The sequence below is a fragment of the Emydura macquarii genome, unplaced genomic scaffold (assembly GCF_026122565.2).
Source record: "Emydura macquarii macquarii isolate MOO-44397 ecotype Brisbane River unplaced genomic scaffold, CSIRO-AGI_Emac_v2 contig_2704, whole genome shotgun sequence".
NCBI lineage: Eukaryota > Metazoa > Chordata > Testudines > Chelidae > Emydura > Emydura macquarii.
Window position 1 is genome coordinate 651 of NW_027132841.1, and position 23458 is coordinate 24108.

The window sequence follows — 23458 nt, forward strand, 5'->3', positions numbered from 1 at the left end:
ACATGTTATCTGTTATGCATACCTTTAGAAATAGAAAAGTATAAACCAATAGCAATAGTAGTAATAATTTGAATATACCTATAAGCATCAAGAATTCATGCATATGTAATTTATTTGTCTTGTTTGTATAAATATGCAAAAGAGCATGCCTTCGGGGTCTCACACTGACCACTTGCTGGGAAGTGTTTGACCTCTGCAGAAATAAAGTTTGGAGACTGCCCAACTACCTGCGTGGATCTCTGTTCGGTGCAGGGTAATCGAATCTCAATTGGAATATTTTTCCAACAGCTGTCAGGGACAGAGATTCCCTCCGGCCTGGGCTGGGACCGGGCAGATGATCAAGGGACCTGTGTTTTTACCCCCAGCACTTGCACCAGTATAGAAATAAGGGTGAAGCGTCCCGGAGAAGGTGTCGGTGAAAGTGAAGAGTTGGGACCTGTCAGTGACATTGTAAAATGAGACCTCGCCCGCCTCATAGTCCAGGAAAATCCCCACTCGGCTGGGCCTGACGCTCACGGGGAGGGGGTCGAGGGGGAGGTGCGGGCCTCGTATTCCCCATCCCTCAGCCGCACGGCCCAGTATCCATTCTCAGGTGTGGGTGTGACCTTCCCCTTCCTGCTCACAGATTCCCTACAAACCCCCAGGTCCCACTCAGGGTTGTCTCCCACCTCCACCTCCCAGTAACGCCTCCCGCCCGGGAACCCCTCAGCGCCCAGCACACAGAAACAACGATCACATCTCTCAGGATTGTCGGGCAGATCCTGGCGTGTGTCTCCGTGTGTCACACGTTTCCTATCCTCAGACAGGACGAGCCAGGGATTTGCCGTGTCTGGATCCAGAGTCACATCCACTGGGGAGAGAGTCAAAGAGTCAGGGCCAGGGCAGGGGCTGGTCATGGGGATCAAAGGGAAATTAACCTGCATCCCCATTAATGGCTTTGGCCGGAGGGTTGTTTCCCGTTAAGGGGAGTCAGGGTCCGTCTGCCCATGGGAGCGAACTTGAGGGGAAGGAGAGCAGGAGCGGGGGAGGGGTGGGGTTGGAAGGTGTCAGTGGGGGCAGGGCAGGGGAGGGCAGCCCAGGGACAGGGGAGGGGACAGGCTGATGCTGGGAGAGGCAGAGGAGGGGCAGAGGGAGAGGCAGGCACAAGGGCAGTGGGGGAAGGAAAGGAGCAGGCACCAGGAGGACAGAGGGGTGGAGGGAGGGGCATGTCACAGGGGCACAGGGAAGCAAGGGAAGGGGGGGCACCAGGGGGCAGAGAGGGGTGAGGCAATGGGGGGGGGCTCCAAGGGGCAGGGAAATGAGGAGGGGGGGCTCTAGGGGGCAGAGGAGAGTGAAGAGGGGGGGCAGGTGCCAGGGACAGAGTGAGGCAGGAGCTGGGGGCAGGGGGGTTGTCTAGGGCAGGGGTGATCACCGGAGGGCAGAGCGAGGGCTGAGGCAGGTGCCGGGGGCAGAGTGGGGTGATGGGAGGGGTGGGTGTCGGGGGGCTAAGGCAGAAGAGGAGTCCCAGGGAGGCAGAGGGGGAGTGAAAGGAGGGGCTGGCCCCAGAGGACTAGAGGGAGCGGGAGAAGGGGCAGATGTCAAGAGGCAGAGGGGGAGGGTGGTAGGCACCAGGGGCAGAGAGTTGTGAGGGAATAGGGGGCTCCAAGGGGTGGGGAAGGAGGAGAGAGGTGGGCTCCAGAGGGCAGAGGGGCAGTGAAAGGTGGGGCTGGCTCCAGGACACTAGAGGGAGTGAGGGAAGGGGCAGGCAGGCGGGGCAGAGGGATCTCAATGGGAGCGGCGCACACCAGGTGGGCCAAGGATGGGGCAGGGGAATGCACAGGTGACAAGGGGGGATGAGGTGAGGGGCAGGCACAAGGGGGACAGAGGGGAGAGAGGGGAAAGGCAGACCCAAGGGGTACCAGGGGAGCAAGGAAAGGGGCAGTCATTAATGGGGAGAAGGTGAGGATAGTAGGGGTGGGTACCAAGGGTACAGGGGTGGGGCGAGTGGAGGGGCTGGAACCAGGAGGGCTGAGGGGGGCGAATGGTGGGGTGGGTGCGAGGAGGGCAGAGGGGGGGTCGGGTACTGGGGGTAGAATGGGGGGGATGATGGGCAAGGGAGTACAAGGGTGGCAGAGAGAGGGGTGTGGCAAAGGGCAGACTTATGGGGACAGAGGGTAATGAGGGGGGGCACCAGGGAGGAAGAGGGTGGATGAGGGGAGGGGTGGTACCCAGAGGGTAAAGGGGGTGAGGGGAGGCACAGACAGCAGGGGGCCCAATGTGGGGCAATAGAAGGGGCGGGCACCAGAGGGGCAGATGGGGTGAGGGAAGAGAGGGGCCCAAGGGGCTCAGAGGAGTGAAGGGAGGAGCTGGCACCAGGGGACGGGGGTGGGGAGTGAAGGGTCAGGGGCTGGTGGGGGATGTGGAAGGTGGTGGGGGAGGGGTGCAAGGGAAGGGGCAGGCACCGGAGGCGAGGGGAGGGTCTTGTGCCATTGGGTGATTGAGGGCTGTGGGATGTGGGAGCTGCGGAGTGGCGGTGCCGGCGCAGAGGGAGCCTGGGAGTGAGATGGGGAGCTCGGGGCTAGCAGGGCCCATTCACCACCATGCAGGCACTGGATGTGGGGGTCACTGCCGGAGGGGGGAGGGTAGATCTGGCACCGTGTCTTGCTTGGCATGCTTGGTACCTGGGGCAGCCCCGGGCAGGAGCCTGCGGGGGCTGGGCGCTCCCCCGGGGTGGCCTCGGCAGACAGTGCTCGGGTGAGGGGACAGGCGGGGTATGTTATGCAGGCAGATGTCCTGGTTTTGGACCTCAGAGGTGGCGACCCTAACAGGCCCCCCAGTGGTGTTTGTGTGACTCTCCTGCCCCCCTCCCCCGCTCCTGGCTCTGTGCGGTAAGATACCCCGGAGTGCAGGGAGCCCTGGGCCAGTGGTGCTGCAATGTGTGTGCATGGCCCTTAGGCTCTCTGACCTCTTCTGGAGCTGCCCCAGACTCTCCCAGCATGCACCAGTGCACACACAGCCAGGCAGCATGCTGGGAGCAACACACACACACACACACACACACACACACACAGCTCAGCCACAGCTGTCAGGCAGAAAAGGTGCCGTGTGGGCACAATTTGCTGTAACTGGATCAGGGGAGTGTCACAAGCTGGTTATAAAAACCCATCTGCTCTTGCAATGGGGAAAGGGCCTTCATTGCCCCAAACCCATGAAGACACAGAACAGCTCCTGTTTGGTCATGTTATGTTAGCAGCAAATTACCAAAGCCCGGTCTGAGCATGCAAATCCTGGGAAGAGAGAGCTGGGCAGTTCAGTGCCAGTTATGGCCAGGTGAGAATGTCCGTCCTGCAGAACCAGCTACTGCCCTGGACAGCTGACAGCAGGGTCAGGATTTCCTCACCAATCAGCCCTTTCCCAAATGGGGCGTGTCCCTGCCCTGCAATAAACCCGGGGTGTCGTCTGCCCCTTTCCATCTGCCCCAGTGACATTGCTGCTTCTAGACTATTGAATGTCATAGGAAAATGCTTTGGGCAGGGATGGGAGCAGAGAGCCCCCAGGGGGAGGAGGGGTCTCATCCTGGATAAAATATCAGCGGGATGTACCGTACCTGCGTAGGTCTGGGCGATTCTCCACCCTGCAACCAAGCACAGACAGAGGGGTGAGAACGCCCCTGAACACAGACAGGCTGAGCAGGAGACAATGTCAGACAAGGGTGATACTGGGGGGAATGGAACTTACTGAGCTCAGCCTGGAGTTTCTCTAAAAAGAAAACAAAGAGAAACGCGTCAATATCACATGATCTCACCAGGGGAAGCGAGTCAAAAAGGCCTTAAAGCAGGGAAGTTAAAATCCTTAGACTACGTCAGCAACCAGAGCCTGGCACCCCGTGGGCAACAAAGACATCAAAAAGTGGAGAACTACAGTAACCCCGTCCGGCCACCTGGCCAGGTGCAAGAGGATGTTAGAGCCAAACAGGGATCCCTCAGCACATGGCAAATATTAACCCTGTGATCCAGGAGAAAGGAGCGTACAGTGCAGCAGGTGAAGTGTGTGATGGGAATTAGGAAGCTAGAATGGAATTAGCAGAGTGAACGGCCTGAGATATAATACAAATACTAGGGAATCATTTCAGTCCATCAGAATCTGTAGACAATTGATGGTTCCCTGGTTCAGCAGGGGATAAAGGGAGCAATTGGGGAGGATAAGGACAATGCTGAGAGACTAACTGATTTCATTGCATCAGTTTTTACCACAGAGGGTGCAAGGGAGAGACCTGCCCTGGAGCGGCTCTTTTCAGGAAATAAGGATCAGGGATTGAGATGTGAAGAGGAGATATTGGATGTGGACAAATTGGAAAAAGTTCAGCGGGAGGCAACAAAACTGATTAGGGAGCTGAAGCACATAACTTATGAGGAGAGGCTGAGGGAACTAGGCTTGTTTAGTCTTCAGAAGAGAAGAGTAAGGGGGAATTTGATAGCAACCTTTAACTACCTGAAGGGGGTTCCAGGGAGGATGGAGGTAAGCTGTTCTCAGTGGTGGCAGATGACAGAACAAGGAGCAACGGTCTCAAGTTGCAGTGGGGGAGGTCTAGGTTGGATATTAGAAAAAGCTTTTTCACTAGGAGGGTGGTGAAGCACTGGAATGGGTTACCTAGGGAGGTGATGGAATCTCCATCATTAGAGGTATTTCAGGCCCGGCTTGACAAAGCCCTGGCTGGGATGATTTAGCCGGGGTTGGTCCTCCTTTGAGCAGGGGATTGGAGTAGATAACCTCCTGAGGTTACTTCCAACACTCATCATCTATGATTCTATAACATCCCTGCCAGATTACAAAACTCAGAAGCTGTCAAATGAGGTCAGAGTGATATGACAGAGCTGCTAACAATAATATGCATCTCATTAAAATCAGCTGCTATTCTGGAGACTCGGAGGTTTGGGAATGTTGCAGCCAGCTTTAAAATTTGGTAGGAGTGATCCTGAGAATTACAGTCCAGTGAGCCTTACGTCAGTACGTGCTGAACTGGCTGAAACAATAACTACAATAGAAATCTAAACCAGCTCTATGACAACAATAAGATAAGGTCTGAGTAGCAGAGCTGGAAAGGAAATCTGTGTCCCACTAATTTATTAAATTGCTTTGAGTAGGTCAGTAAATAATGGCCAAAGGAGAACCCAATGGTATAATTTACATGGACTTTCAAAAAGCCTTTAACAAAGTTCTTCACAAAAGGTTATTAAGGAAACTAAGTCATCATGGGGTGAGGGGCAAAGCAGAGCCTTGGGTCAGAAACCAACTAAAAGACAGAAAACAGAGAGTAGGAATAAATAGTAAATTTTCATATGAAAGAAGGTTAGCAGTGGGGTCCCACAACACTGGCTATTAGGACCTGCTGGTTAGAATATTTATCAGTGACTTGGTAAAAGCGATAAGATGAGAGGTGGCAAAATCTGCAGATGACACAGAACTATTTAGGGCAGACAAGACCAGAGAAGACAGAATTATTTCAGAGGGACCAAGCCTGGCTAACATGGCGACTGATGAAATTCAGTGTTGATCAGTGTAAGGGAAGGCAAATTGCAGGAACAATTAGAGCTATTCAGACAGGTTACAGATCTCGAAATTAACTGTAACTACTCAGGAAAAAGACGCAGGCATCACTGTACACAGCTCCATGAAGATCTCTGCTCAATGTGCAGCAATGTTTTAAAGAACGAAGAGTTAGGATGCAGCAGAAGGAACAGGATAGAAAAAGTTTCTTACACACTCCCTCACCTGGGCACCGTGTGCGCTGCTGGTCACACCATCTCTGAACAGATAACACAGAGATGGGCAACAACAATGACTAGAGCCTGAAGTCAAGTTCATAGAATGAGTGATTTTAAAGGTGGGACATTTTAATTTAGATGGGAGATTTGACAGAGAAATACAAAACAGGAAGACTGAGGGAGACAAATTGGGTGCTCAGACATTTCTTCTTTCCTAAGACAAGAACAAGAGAACATTCAAAGTGAAAAGCAGCACATTTCAAAGGATTAGAGGAAATGCTGTTTTTATAGGATGCACAATTAACCTGTGGAACAACTTGCCACAAGATAGCCTTGAGGTCAAGTGATTAGCTGGGGTAAAATGAAAGGACGTTTACATGGATAATGAGAACATACAGATTTATACTGGGTAGGATTAAATAAATAAAACAGACAAGCAAAGAAAAAAACACAAATGGAGAAAGGATTCAGAAAGGTGCAGACATTGATATGGAAATGTGACTATCCAGAGTTATCACAGTTCTCAAAAGCACAGGCATTCTGGATGGGAGGGACGCCCCCTCCTGCTTCAGGGCACAAGGCAAACGCTAGCTGACAGGGGTCAGGAGAGAACTTTCCCTGGGGCAGGTCAGTCCATCATTGGCACTAGGGTTTCTTGCACCTTTTCCTGAAGCAGGCAGTGCTGGGGTGGCCACTGTCAGAGGCAGGATCCCAGACCAGATGGGCCTGGGTCTGATTTGCTTTGGCAGCTCCTGTGTTCTTAAAACCTTCCATTTTAGTCTGATACAGCACAACACTTAGGCACACGCTGAACAGGGCTGGATTGACTCATGGGCCTAAAGTCCAGCATGTGCTTAACTACCCCGCTGAATCGGGGCCTTAGTGAATCCATATTAAAAACCTGTTTAAAAAATTATCCTCAAATCAAACCAGCTTCTTTAAAGATAAAGCTCTTACGAAAATCAACGATTATTATTGGCTGAGGGAAGGGAGGCCCCACACCCAACCTGATGGCATTTCTGTCTGTCTGTCTGTCTGTAATGTGGTAACTTTTGAAAACCACATCCCATCTGCTCCAAAGTTTCAGGGCATGTTTTAGGCACCAGTGGGCAGAGCCTTCCAGATTTTTGGGAAAAATGGAAAACTTTAAAGCCTGATTACCACTAAAATCTCAGGACACAGGGTGAGGCAGGGACCTCAGGGTTAGGATTAGGGTTGAGGATGAGGGTCAGGGGTCCCTCATCTCACTCCAGCCATCCTCCAGGCAGGCTTCTCATCCCCAGTCCAGCCAGACCCCTCCACTCCCTGACCCCAGCCCCACTCAGAACCCGACTGATTTTGGTGAAAATCAGAAAATGGAAAAGCCGGATTTTACTGGAAATAGATTTTCCAATTTTCACCCAAGTCGCTATGGATCTGCCCAGAGTGGGGGTGGGGTGGGGGTGGGACCTGGCCACAGGGAGGCTGAGGGCTTGTCCTGGGGGTGCAGCTCTGCCTACATGAGTAACAAAGTGGGTGCCCCGCCCTGTATTACAGCTGTGCCTAAAGGCCAGGTCAGGCCAGTGCTGGGCTCTGCACAGACGTGGGGCAGTCGCCAGTCCCTGCCCCGAACAGCTGCCAGTCTAACCAGACATGACAGGCCCAGGGCGGGGGAAGGGGCAGAACACACAAGTGGAGTGAGCAGAGCGATGGTGCAAATGGCACGTCCCTGCCACCCTTTAACAATCACCCTGCGCTGGGCAGGGGGAGGGGACGAGCTACATGCAAACGGAGGGGGAGGGGAGCAGGATGGGGGTGGGGAAGGTTGGGGTGACAGGACTGGGTTTGAAGGGGTCGGAGCCGGCAGCCAATCAGCACAGAGAGAAGATGGCGAGTGACACTGTGACAAGCAGCATGATGACATCCTCAGCCACCGCGTCCCTGCCACCTTCTGCCTGCCAGGGGCACCCCGGGGGTGTGAAGTGCTGCAGCAGCTCCCAGCATGGGCACGTCGCTGGGACACGGTCGCAGAGTGACCCCAAACCTGCTCCCTCCCCCGCTGTGTGGGAGCAATAAACCCGCTGGGTTCAGTGCGTGGGGGCTGGGCAGGCCCGGCGATGGCAGGGGGCAAAGGGGCAATTGCCCAGGGCCGGCGATTTAAAAGGGCCAAGGCAGAGGGATCGATATCATGGGTGACGGGTGAAGCTTCCTCTTAGGGAGGGTAGTTCCCCAGCCTGCCTCTTCTGCCCATGACCCTGCCCTCGCCTGCCCCAGGCTCTGCTATTGTCCCTTCCCTCTTGGCCTGCTGGCCCCCACGTCCCTCCCTCCCCCACCCACTCAGCGAGCCTCCACCCTACTGCTTGCTTCTCCCCACGTCCTCTCTTGGCCCTCTCCTCTCTTGGTCCCCCTCTTCTCTTCCACAGCCCCCCTTCCTGCTACAACATCCCTTCTCCCCGCTCAGTCCCCCCACCATCAACTTGTGACAAAGTCTGAGATTCCCCCTCCACATCCCACTGAACCAAGGGACCGACCGTACCTTTCTCTGCCAGATGCGCCGCTGCAAGTCAATAACAGGAGAGGGGTGTTACAAGGGAGAAGATTTAACTTCAATTAGTGCAAACTCACAGAGTCATTTTTCGGCTGGTAGAAGCTAGAACACACACAGGGCTCTGCCCAGCTATTCCCGCTGCCAGCGTTATACTGGGGACACAACGCCTAGTGCAGTTAGAATGCTGAGTAAATGGCTGTCTCCTGTCCCTATCGGCTGAGTGAAGGGAGGCCCCACACTGAACTCGATGGCGTTTCTGTCTGTCTGGAATGGGCATGTTCTAGGCATCACTAGGCAGAACCCTGGTGATTTTGATGAAAACTGGAAATCTGTAAAAGTCTGATTGCCAAGAAAATCACCGTTAGATCCCTCAGGATACGGGATGAGGCCATGACCTCAGAGTTAAGATGGGGTTTAAGGTGAGGGTGAGGTTAGAGTTAGGGTTAGCAGGCCCCTCATCCCACTCCTCTCAGCCCCCCCAGCTGGATTTCTTGCCTCCTTTTCAGCCAGCCTCTGCCCACTGGGCTCCTCAGCCCCATGTTCCAGCCAGGCCCCTCACCTCCCCACGCTGGTCAGAGCCCCATTAATTTGGGTGAAAATCAGAAAAGCCTGATTTTAGTGGAAATTAGTTTTTTTTCCAGTTTTCTGATTTTCACAAAAATCAGTAGGCTTATGGCCAGAGTGTGTGGGGGGAGAGGGACCCATTAAAATGTGAGAGGAGGCTTTGAGGAGCCCATGTGGATGCACCACTGGGCCAATGTAAGCAATGAAGTGAGTGACCCTCTAGATAAGAATTGCCACGTAATTGTGTTCCGGGATCTAAACTCTCAGGGTGAAATTCTGTGCTGGGAACCCGCAGCCCAGGGGCACATGAGGGCGAAGGCGGCTTTAACCCACCTCCCACCGCATCTTCCTGATCCTGGGTGCTCTGGATACCAAAGCAGCCCCCACTGTAACCCAGGGCTTGTCTGCAGGTGAAGGTTACACTAGCGTAAGGTAAGGTGGGAATTTAAACCGCTCGTCACACCGGTATAACGCCCCACGTCAGTGTTCTTATTCCCTAGTAGGAATGAGATTTTCTGCCTTAGCTTGTGCCGTTAGTTACGGCAGTTTTGGGTGCCTGTGAGCAGCAGCACGGCCCAGGATTTCGGCAGCTCTGTGGATCCATCCCAACACGTCCTTCTTGTTCCCAGTCCCATCTCCCACTCACCCCACAACAGGGCTTGTGAGTGGGTCCTCAGAGGCACCTGCAGCTGTTCTCTGCACTGCCTGTGCTGGAGGAATCCTCATCCCGCTGGATCCAAGCCCTTTGAAGCCCTTTTCGCTGCTCTGGTTCTTTTACCGATCACAGTAGGGGTGGGGGAGAAAATCTCACCCTCCATTTATTAAAATGTGTCCAGCTCTTATGGGTATGAAGGTGACATTGAGCAAGTGACCTGGGTGTAACCAGTGCATCAGCCCCATGAGATCTGCCTGAGTCTGCAGACAGCGCTGTTTGCTGCTCACAGTCATCTCAGTGGTACTGGGATACTGGCACTAAATTTAATTGTCACCATTTGCAATTATCTCACTGCTGATCATTTTAGCGGAAACACCCAGCTCATGTGCTTCTCCTTCCCTGCTGGATGCAAGGGCAGGTACTGGGGAAGGGACAGTGGGGCAATGGCAGACATTGGGCAGAAGGGTAGCTACCTGCTTTCTAAAGTTGCTGGGGGTGAGGAACAGTGAATTCAAGCCCCTCCCAATCCAGCCTCAATCCAAACATAGTGTAATCTTCCCTCATGCTAAAACAGGGAAGGGAGAGAGGAGATACATTCCTCCTCCCCTCCCCTGTCCTCTCCCCACTACCAAATGCCTCCTGGGTACCAGAACAAATGCACACACACACATACAGCACATGGTCACTGAGGGGGAAATCCTGCCCCTTCTCTCTTTACATGGCCGTGGTAAGGCCAGGACACTGGGCAGATCCCCTGTGAGGGATCCCAATACTGGACAAGTCCCCAGAGACGACACTGTCCTGGCTGGGCTAGAGCGGCTCAGAGCCTGGGTTCAGGGTGCTTCCCCTGCAGAGCCCGTCTGAGCCAGCGCGAGCAGCCCTGAGCTCGCTGCTGGGCTCTGGTGTAGATACGGAGACATTCCCCATCACCCATTCAAACACCAGCACGTTATTTGCAATTGTTCCAGCCCACGTGTGTTTTACACTTTCTCCAGCACACACATGTAGCCCCCTCCTGCTCGATCAGAATTGTCTCTGTGGAAATACCTTCCCCCTACAACTGAACGGGGGGGCTCTGTTGCATTTCCCACCCCATCACCGCTCCCCACAGCTCTGCAGTGTCCCTGCTGCAGGCGCTGAAGCCTGCACAGCTCCATAGCCACAGCCTGAGCCATCGCTTCCCATGGGGCAGAGAATTCTCTATAAAGCCCGTGAAACAAGACAGTGACAGTTAATTGGCTGATTTTTAGCGTTTGGAAATGAGCCCAACATAGCTCTCTCTGGGCACATAGACACATTTTACATACAACTCGAAATGAGATAATCCCTGTCACCTAAACATGGGTTCAATGCGCATCCTGTATCTATTCAAACCACAAACTAAACTTGTTCAAATCTGTGTGTAGGTGACAGTTCTAAACATCCAACATCCACTTCCAACTTTCACAAGTAAAAAGCACCGCTCCCTTCTGCTTCTGTGAATTACCTGCTTCCACCCTCACTGGAAAATCATTTAACAGACATTTCCCCTTCCCAGTTCTTCCTACACTTGCAAATTTCTACATAAAGTTCACAGCACTTCAGGGAAGAAAAAACCCTCTGGGTGGGACTTTCAAAGGTGCTTTAGAGGTTTACACACCAGTGCTCATTAATTTAAACAAAAACTGAGTATTCAGACCCCTTAGGCAGCTTTGAAAACCCCAGCTCCCTATAAACACAGAGATCACTGAAGGCCAATTTCTGCCCTTTGCGACCAGAGAAAAAACTCCAGCTGAGCCCTTACACTGCAGTAGAGAGTTCATTGCCCTGTTCCTGCAGCAGGATCTCAGGCTGAGCAAATCTTACTGTAGATAAAGTAACTGTTACCCTTCCCATTTGCACAGCCACTACTTTGCCCATCCACCGATCCTACTTACCTAGACGGGGAAAAGAGGGGATCCATGCACAGACTGGGGGGCAGAACTGGGCCCTAAGAAGCCCCTCCTCTCCTCCTACTTTGCTTTCTGGTTTTCCTGCAAGCAGCCCAGTTACACATGTCAGAGCTCCAAGCCCAGCTCACTGAGCCTCACGTTTGTGTTTCAGCTGGAGCAGGGCTGACCCCACGGAATAGCTCAGAGTCACATCCCAGCGGGTGCCTTGGTGAGAGCCGAAGGGGTGAAACCACTTGACGCTTCTCGGTTCAAATGTGAAGTCATAATTTATTCAGCTCCCCCTTCACCCTCAGCCCAGCTCCCACTGCCTGAAACTCCTCTGGACATTAAAAAAGCCCCTTAATCCCTGTCTCTCTGCTTTTGGTTTTAAATCTCTGTCTGTCTGTCTGTCTGTCTCTCCCTCTCATCAAGTTCCCCTTTTCCCACCCCCAACCCCCTTACTTTACCTTTCGCTCTGTGTTGCCTCCAGATGCAGTAACTGGCCAGGGCAATGAGAACAGCCAGGAGAGCCAGGATCACCCCCAGAGCCACTATCCCGGGACTGACCCTCGGGAAAAACAGCTCTGCAAGAGAAAGTGTCATTGACTAGCTGGGAGAAAACACGTGCAGAATGAAGGCAGGACACTTGACAGTGGTGACACAGACAGTTAAAAGAATCTCACAGGGAAATACACAGTGAGATGTGGCTCCTTTGTGCTTTATTATTAACTCAATAAAAGTCCAAACTTTTGTCTTCTTTCTGACTATGGTTAATTCATGGGAGGGGGCGTGTTGGGGACAGGGAGGGGGCAGGGCGGATCTCTGCTATGCTGCACCTATCTTCATCCTCCCCAGCCTATGTCCAAGTGAACCAAAGTTCCCTCCCTCACTTCCCTAGGCTTCTGTGACTGACCCCAAGGCCGCAACCGGTGCAGACTGGCCCTCAGGATCAGAGCTGTGACCAGCTTCCAGACACCCCGACTCCCCTGAGCTCAGAGAGGTCCAGCTACATGAGAGAGTCTGACCCCAAATATGTGAATGAAGGAATTTAATCAAAACAAAACTTGGATCTGGAAATTCAGAGTAAAAATTCCTACAGATTCCTGTTCCCTTGGCCCTAGAGTAACGGATGACTAGCGAGCCCTTTGGTAACTGATCAATGTGGTGTATTGAAACTGTGTAAAAATTACAAGCTGTCATTTTAAATCCTGAGGGGATTCCTGGCCCTGCTTGCAGTCTAAGGGGCTCTGTAGTGAGCGTGTAACTGGGTCCTCTGCAGTCAGTCTGCAAAGAGCCAGCCTAGAGCAAGGTGGGCTGAGTTCTGCTCCTCTGCCTTAGGGAGCAGCCTGCTTTGTCTCTCTCTGTATTTGGCTGTTGTGTGTTAGAATTCTGGATTCTTAGAAGTAAAGCAGTGTTACATTGCAGCCTGCCAGGAAGAGTATTTATGTTTTGTTTTCCACTCTCCATGTGTACGCTGTGAACATAACAATCAGGTAATCCTGGGTATATTATAGACTAAACAGCAGTGGAGCACCTTGAGGCCTCAGATGAATAGTGCTTTACAACTGCAACATTTTTATTATTATAGAGATGAAATATTCTGTTTTAACCAAGTTGTTTGGTAGATAATAATACCTAAAATCAAGACCTTTTTTTCCCGCTAAAAATTAAGATGTCCTTAGGTAAGATTTTGTTTCTGCATATTTTCTGCCTGAACTTTTATTGCTGGTATTTTCAGTTGTTATCTAAGTAGCAGTGCTCAGATCATATCCAGAGCTCTCTTCCACTGTTTGGGAAAAATGACTTTTTAGCCAGATTTTTATAAATACTCAGCACCCAGCAACTCTCACCAGAACAAAGGAAAATTCCCCTGTTCATAGCACACACAGAGAAGTCAGACACAAACATAAATACTCTTGCTGGGAGGTGTTTTTAGGGCAGGCAGGCAGGACTAGGTTTGCTGCTGCTGCTGTGGAGTGATCTCTCCATGGTGACTTAACTTGAAAACTTTCTAGGGCTTTGAAAGGGGAGGGGTGGAAGCAAACGGCTGCAGGGCAGCTGAGCTCAGACTGCTTACCAGAGCGGTGCGCATGATGGCATTCTGGGATAATCGGGAGGCTATTTTCAGTGTCTACACATGTGCTTTTTCACTAAAACTTTGCAGAAAAAGGCTCTCTGCCTCTCGTCTAAGTGGTTTTATTTTGTCGGCGGGGGGTCATTGTAGTATGTACACCAGGACTGTTTTGTTGACAAAAGCTGACTTTTTCCAACAAAACTATCTAGTGTAGTCCAGGCCTGAGGCACCTGAAAACTCTAATTTTTTTGCAGTTAACTCAGAAATGATCTGACAGGAGCACTATATCTAATTCCTATATAAAGGAAGACAACTAAATAAATAGTAGATCCACTCATCTCTAAAACGAACATCTTCTGACACCTTGTCTCAAATCACTTAAGGGACACTGGTTAGGTTTAAAATGATAACGTATATTCTTACTTCGTTACAAACTCTTGAGTACAACAATTGAAACAATTATAGAAAATCTAGATTACTTTCTATCATTTAGGCTACTTTTTTCAGTTCACCAAGCTTGGAATAGGTCATTTAACTTTTGGAAATACCTTACTAGAGCAAGGCCCTGTGAGTTTATAGGGCACCTGTCTGGGGCTAGAGGGGTGTTACCATACTACAAATAATAGACTAGAAACTGACTTTAAAACAAGAATGAAATTGACACTTTCAAGTTACTTTCACAGTATTGCCAACCCCAAATGTTCAAAAATCATGAGTCAGGCTCACAAAAATTTTAAAATTATCTTAAAAATCATGAGATTATGTAAAAAATAATAGATGTGGGGTTCTTTCTATTTCCCTTCTGCTTCTTCAGCCTTTAGGGTGCACTGGGGTCACATTTTGAAGCTTTCTCCACGTACTTTTCCTTTAAGAATGAAGGCTGAAATCATCACATATCCATTTGATTCCAGAAGCTGGGGCTTTAAGGAAAATAATAATTATCATGAAACTCATGACAAAATCATGAGAGTTGGCAGTACTGCTTTCCGCTTAAAGGCTAGTTACCTTCCAGAAGGCTTTTAAACAATGCTACAATGACTGAGTTGCAGTTCTCACAGGCAAATATTTAAAACCAAACCCCAGAAAATTTCACATTTTAAAGTTAAGAAAAAAACTGTCTTCTGAAGTATATCAGGGCCACGGCAGGCAGCAAAGGAAAATAAACAGGAGCAAGAGCTCTGGGAAGCTCTTCCTCTAGAAAAAAGGTTGGAGGGTCAAATCTTCCAGTCCTTAATCAAGTAAAACTTGTATTGCCATCAGCACCTCTACTCATAGATATGAACATGTGCTCATAACTATGCACTTCATACTTAAATATCTGAGCCAGCTTATCCAGGGCTATACGTTTTATATGCACTGGCTCAGGGATACATTTTCTGACATTCTGAACAGTGCTGAGCACACAGATGGTGCCCAGGGAATAATAGAAATCATGACAATAATTGTTGACTTTATGGTCTCTGTGGATGCAATCTCTGTTCTTTGATCTAGAATTGGCCTGAATATAGAAACCCTATGAATTGGAGGCATAAACACTCTATCTCTATGAGTTTCTCATTTCTACCAAAAAATCAAAATGCATCTGATTGATCCCAGCATGCAGCTGCCAGTCTCATCTGACTTCTCATTCTCTCTCTTTCTTTCTTCATTCTTCCTGCTTATGGTGCTTTCATGCTGTCAAAAATTCCCAAACTGCTGGGACCATTTGCTGGAGTCTCAGAGAACTGGCCTGCCTGGTTTTGCTCCCATCTATTAGAGTCCTGTTTTGTTTTGTTTTTTTGGCAGCAGCATTGTTTTTACTAGGTGCCTACTTCCCCCATGGACTTTCCTCTGTGACCTTAGGTCAGTGCTTTAGGGACCGAGTTTCAAAGATTTTTAGGCACCCAAAGATGCAGCTAGGCATCTAGTGGGGTTTACAAAGCACCGAACCTTCTAAGCAGCTCTAGGTGCCTAAATACTTTTGCCCTTAGTCACTCTGTGCCTCAGTGCCCATCTATACAATGGGAATAACAGCACTGCATCACCTCACCGAGGGGCTCTGAGGAGAAGTAGGTTAGACATTGTGAGGCACTCAGATACTACAGTGATGGGGCCACATAAGTACTACAGGCAAAGTGGGAACTTTCACCTTATACCACTGCTATCCCTTCCCTTGGTTGGCCCCTTCTTTTCACCTATCCTCCCCTCATCTCCCTCTTTTCTGAGTGTAACCTTGGCTCAGAGTCAGAACCTAGGACTTAGCTGTAATTCTTCTGATTTTGACTCTGAGTCCCCTGCATTCTCTCTTCAACATCTCCCCTGCCCTGTGGAGGGATTCCTGTTTTACAGGCTCATCTAACAACTTCCAGATCCTTAATTTAATCACCAGCCCTTTCTTATCTTAATCACACTCCCTCTGTTTGTAAACAAAACACTGACAACCTGCCCCAGGGGCACAAGCTGGGAGCAGCCCCTCTCCTCTGCAGAACTCACATTCCACAGCTTGCCCCAGCTGAGAGCTCTGCCTGGGGCTAGGACATGAGCTGCAGTCAGACCTTCTGTACAAAACTGGGGTGCAGGGCAGAAGCTCTTCCCTGTCTCCCCTAAATGCAGGGCCCAAGCATAATTGTTTCAGGCCCAATACAAAGTCGTACGACAGGCCCCCTCCCAGACACATACCCATGGGGGTTGCAGCCTGGGCTGGACCCCCCCAAGGCCTCCAAGCCCCGGTAAAGTGTACCCTCCCCCTCCCCCATGTGGAGGCTTTGCCTAAATGGCACCTCCGACATTGAAGCCCAGATCCACAATGATACTGAGGCAGCCAAATCCCAATTTTAAGCACCACTGCAACCTGGAAAACCTCTGCTTGGCTGCCACCTCTGCCCCAGGCACCTAAACTCAGTCAGTGCCCAACCTTTCAGGGCAAAAGTTCCCTACACGCCTACATTTCTGCCTCTGAGCATGCTCATTGCAGCCTCGCTCCAGGCACCCAGACAGCTGTCAGCCAGTGCAACCCATGAACCAGGGAAAGTAGGCAGAGGAGCACCCATCTTGCTGGCATGCTCAGAATCTGCCTTCCAGATCAGTCTCCATTCAAAATCCAGCCAGAGGTGGTGGAGTCACCCACTTTGTACTTTCCAGCCTAGTGGTTGGAGCACTCACCTGGGATGTTTGGGCCCGTACTGCATGGGGAGACAGGATTCATGCAGTAACCACTGAGGTAGGCACATTCTGGTGGTGAGGGTGGGAGTACCCTCAACCTCTCCAGTTTAACCTATTCCACTTCGTATTACATCCTTACATAGTCACTGGGACAGAGGAAGAGGCAGTGCTAGTGACACCGCAGCCTGGTGCTTAGGGCACTCAGGTGGGAGTCCACTGCCCTGCTCCAATGTCTCTTTCATTATTTCTCCAAAGCGGATCAGCTTCAAGAGGAGTGACTGAGCGACCCACCTCAGAGTATCCCAGAGCTCAGTGGTTACGCCACTCACCTGCCAGGGGGAACCCCCTGTTCAAATCCTCTCTGTCGCTAACCACTGGGCAAAAAGACACCAGAAGGGTTCTTCCTCCACTGGCCATGTTCTGCTGGGTGAAGCAGGCACCTCGTTCATTCTCACAAGAAACAACTGAGGTGTCTAAACTGCCTGACCCCTGGGGAGGGGTTCCTGTTTGTGGATCCCAGCTGGGGCAGGTGACTCTCTGCAGCAGGCACTGAACTCTGAGCCAGGGGCAGGTTTAGGACACACTCTTCTCATCAGCATCTCCCAATGGCCGGCTAAGGCACCTCCCTGTCTTGTCTGTTTCCTTTTGTGGATCCCATTCTTAGGTACCTCTCTCTCCTTCTCTCCCCATTCATTGTACAGGGAGCCTGGGTGCCTAACTCAGGCTTTGTGGATCCCAGTGTTGTTCCAGTGGTATTCTAGGTACCTAAACATTAGGCATTGAAACGCGCAGTATCACAGTGCCTCTGTCTGTTTGTGAATCAGGGCCAGTGAGGGAAATGCTGGATTTCGCTGATCAGTGCCAACACTGCATGACTGGCTGAAGGAATCCTATGGGAGCTCCCCGTAGATGTCATGGTGAGATACGGCTCCTCCATGCTTTATTACAAAGCCAGTGGAAGCCTAAGCCTTATCCTAGCTCTGGAATAGGGCTAACACCCCGAATATACTACAGATTGGAGCAGTGTTGTAACTGGGTCAGAGTGACACCCTGCCATGGCTGTATTTGTAGTGTAAATGGGCCCGACCTGAGCAGACACCATGGGGGTGACAGTTTCAAGTTACTTCACTTAGGTGCTTCTGAAAAAGTCGCTTTTAATGTCAGAGTTGTTAGAAAGCAATGTGCAGGAAACAGAAAAACTAGTGAAACCAGAGTTACCTCTGAACCCATGACCCTGAGCCAGGGCCAGATGGAGAGGTGTGGATCCCCTTTCCTTCATTACAACCACACATGAGGACACAAGGGATGGGGAGCCTCACTGGTTATAAACTCATCATCCAGTGGGTCACCAAATGCAGAAAAATGTTCATTCCCTTAGAGATTTCCAGACTAAAAACTATGAACTCTGCAGAGGTGGCACCGGAACAGTTGAGTGAAAATGCCTTCTCACCAAGGGCTGTACGCCTCATACATGTGCAGTAAAGAGTTTTGATGTTCAATTGACCCCAACACCCTCACAGGTAGTTTCTCCTGCAAAATACCATATGTACAAAACTAGAGCCCTAGTCTTGGCTGGGCTGAGCATTGGGCCTTGATGTTGTTCCTGATGGCCTGTCCCCTGCTCTCTGCAGACGGTGTTAGGAAGGAAGGAGACCTCACTTTGAATCCTGCTACTGTTATCTCACTCCCTGAGGTCTCAGTATATTTGATAGCAAATAACTCGCTGTGCTGTAGCTGCACTGCCAAGGGCTTTGATCTTGTTAAATCTCTTACGTGCAGGCAAACTGGACTTGGTGAGGCTTTGCCAATGTGCAGGCATGTGTGGAACAGCAGCACCCCAGGAAGCCTGCTCCTGCTATTCTTAGTGCAAATTAGAAAGGCCAAGGCACAAAACAAGATTAAACTAGCTAGAGACAGAACAGTTAACAAGAAAACATTCTACAAATACATTAGAAGCAAGAGGGAAACCAAGGACAGGGTAGGCCCATTACTCAATGGGAGGCGGGGGGCAGGGGAGGAGGGGAACAATAACAAACAACGTGGAAATGGCAGAAGAGTTAAATAACTGTTTTGTTTCAGTTTTCACAAAAAGGGTTAGTAGCGATTGGACGTCTAACATAGTGAATGCCACTGAAAATGAGGTAGGATCAGAGACTAAAATAGGGAAAGAACAAATTAAAAATTACTTAGACAAGTTAGATGACTTCAAGTCACAAAGGCCTGATGAAATACATCCTAGAATACCCAAGGAGCTGATTGAGGAGATATTTCAGCCATTCGCAATTATCTTCAAAAAGTCATGGAAGACAGGAGAGATTCCAGAGGACTGGAAAAGGGCAAATAAGTATCTGTCTATAAAAAGGGAAATAAGGACAACAGGGAATTACAGACCAGTCATCTTAACTTCACTACCCAGAAAGATAATGGAGAAAATAATTAAGCAATCAATTTGCAAACACCTAGAAGATAATAAGGTGATAAATAAGAGTCAGCATGGATTTGTCAAGAACAAATCATGTCAAACCAACCTACTTTCTTTGACAGGGTAACAAGACTTGTGGATGGGGGGAAGCAGTAGATGTGATATATCTTGACTTTAATCAGTGTTTTGATACTGTCTCGTATGACCTTCTGTAGCCGGGAGGTGTGGCCTCCCTCTGAGATTGACTCAGAGGGAGAGTCAAACCCACCCTGGGGGTTTGAGCCCAGAAGGACACCACCTCACTGGAAGCAGGTGGGCGGGGGTCAGGCCTTTAAAACCTAGGCCTGCTAGCTTAGTCAGGCACCGGCGGCCAAGGGAGAAGGACGCCTCTCCCTTAGGGCTCGAGCCTAAGACCTCACCAGAGGCCCACGCAGAGGGGAAGCGGCTGGGCCTACCCACGGAGGAAGGCCAGCCCGAGCCACCCGCCGCCTGGGACTCGGAGGAAGGCTGGTCCGAGTGGGCCACTGCCTGGGACCCAGAGAACCTGCCGGCGTTGCCCACTGCCTGGGGACCGGAGGACTTGGAGGAACTGCCCTCCGCTGAGGAGCCCATGCAGTTTCCGGAGCTGCCGCCGGTTGATGGGGAAGGACTTGTGGGTCTTCCGCACAACCCCGAACCCAGCGACCCCGACGAAAGCGAGGGAGCCAAGGTACTGTAAGCGAAGGGCGGGAGGAAAGAGCCCAGGGAAGCCGACTGCGGCACGGCTGAGCTGTGGCTCTCAGTGAGTCGGCGTGTTTCAGCTGGAGCCCCGCCGACCCAGTGACGGGACACCCCGTCACTGACAGGGCCCTGGGCTGGGACGCAGTGGAGCCGGATGGGCCTGCATCCCCCTTCCCCCTCCACTAACCCCGACTGGGGTCGATACCAGTTGAGTTCCAGAACCTGTTCGGAACTGGCTGTCCTGCCCTGCCCGCCTAAGGGCAGGCCACAGACTACCTACTCACCCTGCTAAGAGACTAGAGACTGCAATCCCTCTGCCCTGTCCCGCCAAAGGGCCGGGCCTTGGACTGCGGCTCGCCCTGCCGAGGGCTTGAGCCTACTGGAGTCTGCTTAACTGCTCACCCGAGGGCTAGGCAAGAGACAACTGCCTCGCCTGGTCTGCGGGCTTGAGACTATTCCCCCGCTGCTGGCCCGCCTCTGACAGTGGGCCAGACCCTAAACTCATAGCGCGCCCCGAGGGGCGAGAGACTATTCCCCTTTAATCCGGACTCCCCTAGAGCCGTAGGTGCCGGGAGGTGTGGCCTCCCTCAGCAATTGACGCAGAGGGAGAGCCCCAGCGCTGCCCCCTACAGGGACACTTCTACACCTTCCCATAAACAAACTAGGAAAATACAACCGAGATGGAGCTACTATAAGGTGGGTGCAAAACTGGTTGGAAAACCATTCCCAGAGAGTAGTTATCAGTGGCTCACAGTCAAATCGGAAGGGCATAACAAGTGGGGTTCTGCAGGGATCAGTTCTGGGTCCAGTTCTGTTCAATATTTTCATGAATGATTTAGATAATGGCATAGAGAGTACACTTATAAAGTTTGTGGACGATGCCAAGCTGGGAGGGGTTGCAAGTTGTTGGCCAAAATCTTGTTTTTGAAATATATGTAAGAACAGAGCCACAAACACCCCCCCTTTCCTATCAAAAGGCACATCAGTCTGAACCAAAAGCTAAAACCTCAAACTGACTCTTACTGTTCTACCCTTTTAAATGTTAATTCAAGTCTGTCTGCACTTTGTATAATTTTAAGATTGTTTGTAAATGTCTGTACCATGTCCACTGGCCAGTTTATCTGTTAATTTTACCTGCTTCCAATATATTTGTAAAAATCCTATTCTAAGTACAAAAGCCACACTGTGCAATGTAATGTATCTATCTAATTGTGAAAGACACTGTCAAAAATGAAATAAGGTTTGCTCTAAAAATTATATGTAAGTTCTTCAGGTAGGAGTTGGCCCTGAGTGATTGAAGTGTGAATGGCTGAGCAATTGAGTTGGGTGTAGACAAAAAGAGTGATTGAACAATTGGTCTGAAGTATCGAAACAGACATGAAGCTTGAGGGAAGAAGAAAGAAGCAAAGATGATCAAATGGGATAGGATTATAATTCAGAATGATCTGGGCAAACTGGAGAAGTGGTCTAAAGAAAACAGGATGAAATTCAAAAAGGACAAATGCAAAGTACTCCACTTAGAAAGGAACAATGAGCTGAACACATACACAATGGGAAATGACTGCCTCTATCTGTGTGTGCCTGTCAGTGTGTGTGAGTGCTGAAAGCATCAATTGAAACATGTCTCTCTAATTTGAAAGGGATCTGGGGAGTAGGCACAATATTAATGTTATTACAGTGTTGGGGGTTTCTGTGTCATCCCCTAATAAGTGAGTCACAAATTAAATGAGTCAATAGTGTAACTTAGAAAGGAACAATGAGCTCAACACATACACAATGGGAAATGACTGCCTTGGAAGGAGTGCTGCAGAAAGGGATCTGGGGAGGGGTTGGGGGAGTCATAGTGAGTCACAAATTAAATGAGTCAATAGTGTAACACTGCTGCAAAAAAAGCAAACATCATTCTGGGATGTATTAGCAGGAGTGTTGTAAACAAAACACCAGAAGTCATTCTTCCATTGTACTTTCTGCTGATTAGGCCTCAGCTGGAGTATTGTGTCCAGTTCTGGGTGTCATATTTCAGGAAAGATGTGGGCAAATTGGAGAAAGTCCAGAGAAGAGGAACAAAAATGATTAAAGGTCTAGAAAACATGACCTATAAGGGAAGATTGAAAAAAATTGGGTTTGTTTAGTCTGGAGAAGAGAAGACTGAGGGGGCACATGATAACAGTTTCAAGTACATGAAAGGTGGTTACAAGGAGGAGGGAGAAAACTTATTCTCCTTAACCTCTGAGGATAGGATAAGAAGCAAAGGGCTTAAATTCCAGCAAGGGCGTTTTAAGTTGGACACCAGGAAAAACTTCCTAATTGTCAGGGTGGTTAAGCACTGGAACAAATTCCCTATAGAGGTTGTGGAATCTCCATCACTGGAGATTTTTAAGAGCAGGTTAGACAAACACCTGTCAGGGATGGTCTAGATAATGCTTGGTCTTGCCATAAGTGTGGGGGACTGGACTAGATGACCTCTCGATCTCCTTTCCAGTCCCATGATTCTATGATTCCTCGCCCCTGTACTCCTACACATGCGTCTGTTTCAATATTTATTCTTTTTATTAAAATATCATGTGATCGATTCATAGATGTTAAGGTCAGAGAGGACCACTGTGATCCTCTAGTCCAGCAGTTCTTAAACTGTGGCTCACGACTCTGTTTGAATGGGGTTGACAGGGCCAGCGTTAGACTCGTTGTGGCTTCAATCTGAGGCAGTGGGGATTAAGCTACTGTCCTGCCACCCATCCTGCTTCAAGTCCAGTAGCTGCAGCTGAACAACAGCACTTCTTTTAGATACATGCAAAAGCCCCAGGAGGATTGTACATGCAGAGTGTGTCCGTACAGGGTGTTCTCTGCGGTTAATGGCCCTAAATTTGAGTCAGGAAATTCAGACTTAATTCAGATATTACAGAGCAGACCTTGGCTCTTAAGATAAACAGAATCCTAAATACTGCAATGGGCTTCCCCTCACGCGCTGGCTGGGTGCAGTTGGGTGGTTTGCAAGAGAGGCTAGGGGAGAGGAAAGTGAAGGTAAAACTGTTGTGGGGAGTAGCCTGCTGAAAGGGAGCCAGGTGCTGCTCTGTGAAGGCTCTGACAGCATTAAAGGGTTTTGGTGTTTAAAGATGTCACACCTCTTTCATTCAAATCCTCCTGACATTACAGTGGGTGTTATTGTTCAGTGTTGACTGATATATTAATTCTCTGTTAACAATAGTATTTGATATGCAGCATTGCCAACCCATGTTGTTAAAAGTCATGAATCAAGACCCCAAATCATGAGATTTTTAGAAAATAATAAACAGTCCTTTGTATTTGCCTCCTGGTTTGCGAGCCTGTAGGGGCCATGTTTTCAAGCTTTTCTCTGTAATCAGGAGGGCTAGAAACATTTTTTTAAGTAACGTTGAGATTCTAACATAAACACCCAATTCTAATAGCTGGGGCTTTAATTGAAACAGCCAATATCAGGAGATGTGGGGAAAGTGGTGGACATAATATATCTTGACTTCAGCAAAACCTTTGACATGCTCTCCCACAGTATTCTTGCCAGCAAGTTAAAGAAGCATGGGTTGGATGAATGGACTACAAGGTAGATAGAAAGGTGGCTAGATCATCGGGCTCAATGGGTAGTGATCAATGGCTCGATGTCTAGTTGGCAGCCAGTAACAAGCAGAGTGCCCCAGGGGTCAGTGCTGGGGCCAGTTTTGTTCAAC

At 49.9% G+C, this 23458-nt stretch overlaps 1 pseudogene; it reads right to left on the bottom strand.

Moving 5' to 3' along the window:
* Window positions 1-291: 291 nt before the first annotated feature.
* Window positions 292-23458, bottom strand: part of LOC137164983 (butyrophilin subfamily 1 member A1-like) — a 28674-nt pseudogene continuing 5507 nt past the window's right edge.